This window comes from Haliotis rubra, unplaced genomic scaffold (genome assembly GCF_003918875.1).
Source record: "Haliotis rubra isolate DU_JTF1 unplaced genomic scaffold, ASM391887v1 Scf606, whole genome shotgun sequence".
Taxonomy (NCBI): Eukaryota; Metazoa; Mollusca; class Gastropoda; order Lepetellida; family Haliotidae; genus Haliotis; species Haliotis rubra.
The window spans coordinates 94,543-98,929 of NW_025767309.1; the positions used below are offsets into that span (position 1 = coordinate 94,543).

The 4,387-nt window shown below is 41.2% G+C and overlaps 1 long non-coding RNA gene across 1 annotated transcript; it reads left to right on the forward strand.

The window, feature by feature from the left end:
- Window positions 1-2,789: 2,789 nt before the first annotated feature.
- Window positions 2,790-3,763, forward strand: LOC124255710. Its single transcript, XR_006892733.1, has 2 exons — window positions 2,790-2,850; window positions 2,899-3,763. It is a non-coding gene; the product is annotated as an uncharacterized LOC124255710 (long non-coding RNA).
- The last annotated feature ends 624 nt before the right edge of the window (window positions 3,764-4,387 follow it).

Consider the following 4,387-nt stretch of genomic DNA (forward strand, 5'->3'; position numbering starts at 1 on the left):
TTATGACAAAAACTGCTTTTTTGTGTACTCATTGAAGTGCTGTGGTTTTGGTAAGGAATGTTAAAACCGTTTAATCACATTCCGTGTTGCTAGAGGGGCTCTTGAACCAGGGTGGCGATGGGGTAGCGTAGTGGTTAAAGCATTCGCTCATCACACCGAAGGCCCGGGTTCGATTGCCCACATGGGTACAATGTGTGAAGCCCATTTCTGGTGTCCCCCGCTGTGATATTGCTAGAATATTGCTAAAAGCTGCGTAAAGCCCAACTCACTCACTCTTGAGCATGGCTTCATGCCTACTTCCAGTCTAGGTTTAGATACCATATTAAGTGCACTGTCTGAGAGGGACCTGGTTATACTTTGTACCCAGCTCCCATATTGGGAGTGGCCTCATACAGCTTGGCACACTGAAGTGGACGACAGCATGCCATGATAGCTATTCAGCATCAGACATTGTTCATAATATCAATCACATGTTTGTCTCCCCCTGGGCACTACAGCTTAGGTCCCCAGTAACCAATGCTGGTTGTAAGAGGCAGGTCAATGATTCTAGAGGTCAGGCTCAGTGTCTTGGTTGATGTGGCGTGTCATCTTACCCTGACAGTGTGGATCGTTTCCCAGTTAGCCATCACTGGATTGTCTGGTCAAGATCAAGTGCTATGATGCCACCATCATATGGCTCCTGACTATGGCACAAAATGTCAAATATTTGAACAAAATGGAGTGCACCAATTGACAAGAGCATGATTGTGTCAACATAATCATTCTGTAAGAAAGTTCACTTGATAATACCTTGCACTTAAGCACTCATGCCATAAAGATGGTGTTGATTGGCAAAGCTAATGAAAGATGACAGACTAACCTGTTTGTCTTCATGATAATTGTACACGTTTCATTACCGCAGAGTCCATCGATTGCCTGCATCAATACATTACTGAGTTTGCAATCCCTAACGTTCCTGTAGACATATATATGGTTGGGGAGAAGCACCACTGATGCTCAACTGTGCATGCTTGATATTGATGACTGTCTACACTTGTTAATTAACACCGTATCATTATGGGGCTGTTCACCCATTTATATGGCTGCAAAAATGTTTAATGCAGTATTGAGTTCTCACTCTGATAAAGTAATAATTTTGTTATCACATTTTCAGATTACAGCTGTTGGCTTGTTCCCCTTTCTTCTGCTCCTCTTTCCTTTATGGGGTAGTCTAGGCTTTAGGTTTTAACAAGGTTAAGTGGTTTAGATAGTAATGATATAAGGTAGAAAGACACAGAGCCAAGCAGATTAGCTTGGATCAGTGAAGGCATAGTGTCTGGACAAGTTCAGTGTGTCAGAAATGTGAGTCCTCACTCGATAGCAACATGTTCTCGAGTTCATTTATCACAAAGTTCATTTGTGATACGGTTTCACCATATCCTTCTCACATTTAAACTAACCACTATGACAGGACTAAAATAGATTTAAGAATAGTGTTAACTTTAATACCCTCTCATCAAGGTGACATTTCTTCATTGTTTGTGTCATGTGCTTTAACTTGTATTGCAGAGTTGTGTCCCTTGGGTACTACACTCCAGTTGTGTTTGATGTGTCAGCACCAGCCCTGCTCATGTATTTTGTATTTTTGCAGTTTGTTGCACTTTGTCATCTTTCTTATCAAATCTAGCAACAAGAATGTTGGTTAAATCTTGTGAAAGGTCCCTTGACCCCTTGTGTGTATGTGAAGAACACAGTTCCATAGTGGCCAAAGCATAAGATCAGTGATGTGTGATGATACACACTATCTATATTGTTCACGTGTAAAACCTTGCAAAGCCATGTCACCAATTACCTCATTGCAATCTTCTGTATTATGTTTACAAAGTAGTTAAGATACAGTTTCCTCCTTATTTAACATCTGTTACTAGCAAATTGTTCCCACATTGAAATATTAAATATCGATTATTGATTGTAGATTGTAGATTTACTTTGAGTGACTATCACCATACATTCCATCAGTTAAAACAATGTTATGATACATTTCTTGATTATACATTCACTTTAGTAGAGTGAATAGCTATGATAACATTTATAATTCACAGGGCACTCTTTCCAAATGGAGGAATCATGAACTGTGTTAAGTTTTGCTTGCATGAGAATATAATTTTTATTAAATATACTGTATGTATATGTAACTAGCACCTAATGGAAGATTGACACAGTTTCTTTATATCTAAGCAGACATGTATAGCCCAATGATAGCTATTTATTGGAGCTATAGATATTAATGTGGAATATTTAAAAACTCCATGGAATTAGGATAGCTTTGTAGTTATAAATATCTATTCATCATGGTAGCTCAGGTTCACTTTTCCCACATGGGTGAAATGAAACGACTAAGCCTCACCCATTTTCCCACATGGGTACAATGAGATGGCTAAACCCCACCCACTTCCCCACATGGTACAATGAGATGGCTCAACCCCACCATACCCGTGAAGGTCTAGGTTAGAATATTGATCTTCAGTAACATGCTTGTTGTAAGAGGCGACTAACAGGATCAGATGGACAGGCTTGCTGACTTGGTTGACACATGTCATCGGTTCCCAATGATGCTCATGCTGTTGATCACTGGATTGTCTGGTCCAGACTCAATTATTTACAGACCACCGCCTGGAATATTGCTGAGTGCGGCGTAAAACTAAACTCACTCACTCACTCAATCAACCCCACCCACTTTCCCACATAGGTACAATGAGATGGCTAATCCCCACCCACTTCTCCAAATGGGTACAATGAGATGGCTAAAGCCACCTACTTCCCCACATGGGTACAATGAGATGGCTAAACCCCACCAACTTCCCCACATGGGTACAATGAAATAGCTAAAGTAAAACCCCACCCACTTCCCCACATGAGTACAATGAGATGGCTAATCCCCACCCACTTCTCCACATGGGTTCAATGAGACGGCTTAACACCTCCCACTTCCCTACACAGGTACAATCAGGCTGCTAAACCCCACCTACTTCCCTACATGGGTACAGTGAGGTTGCTGAACCCCACCCACCCACATGGGTTCAGTAAAGCTGCCAAACCCCACCCTCCAAGCATCTGACGTACCACTTAACTCTTGAGTCATTCAGTGTACACAGCTGGAACAAGTAAATTAAACTGGGATTTTCACTTAAAATCATGACCATACTCATATGGTGAGGGCTAAGAGTTGCTTGATTTGTCATGCTTTGCAAAAACGAAAATGAAACAATTTAAATTCTACATTGGCAATTCGTGGCATCGTATGTATGGCACTGAGGCATCCAAACGAGACTCAGTATCTGGCATACCAAGTGTGGTTGGAACCCTCCACATCAAGTTAATCTAGTTATTAGTGATCCATCATGAAGTTGCTGCAGTCCTGCTGAAACGGGTGCAATATCTCATCCCTCCCTTGATCACTGCTACCTTTGCTAAAGACCCTGATTTCCTGCACCACACATGCCTGGTTCATGGAGCTCAGTTTTAATGGCCTCGATTTTGGCTATGTTTTGATGAGCTAAAATCAACTTAAAACACTAAGTCCACTGAACTGTATGCAGGGATCAGTTCTATTTAGTTTATGTGTAATATGATCATAACACTGCTTTTACACTATTTTGTCTGAATGTATTTCTTCGTCGGTGTATTGAAAGAGATGTGAATGATGATTGACTGGGACATAATGTTTATTGTATTTGCTGTGATGAATACCAAACACTGAATAAAACTACTTCAAACACTAAAAGAGTCTTTTTTGTCTTGGATGCCAGCCAAAAATAGTTCTTCCCTGTGGTAGAGTTGAATAGAGGAGACAGATAAATGTTGAAAAACACATGAGAATGTAGGGTAGATAATTCAAGGTGAGGTGAGGTGAAATTGGTTTAACGTCACGCTGGAGAATATTTCGCTCATATGACGACGTGCATGCGTGTGTATGTGTATGTGTGGCTGCTTGTACTAGCCCAGACTGAAGTTGGTTTTATAGTGCTAGTCCACTGAGATACCAAGCCGCAGTGAAGCATGAATACCCCACTCAGACACAGTATACTGACTCCGAGCCGACCAGTCCTTGTTGTACCCATTAATGCCGAGAGCGCCAGGCAGGGACCAAAAAGTACCAAATTTTAACGTCTTTTGGTATGACGCGGTCGGGGATCAAACCCGCGACCTTCCGCTCTCCGGCGGGCGCCCTAACCACTACACCATGGAGGCGGTCGGTAGATAATTCAACATGTGGAATATATTTCAGATCGATAAATTGGAGATATTTTTGTTCACTATTTCAATTAAATATTCAACATTCCCTGAATTCATTTTTCCATTCTGTTCATGAAAGAAACATTTGCATACTGGTAATACATATTCCAGA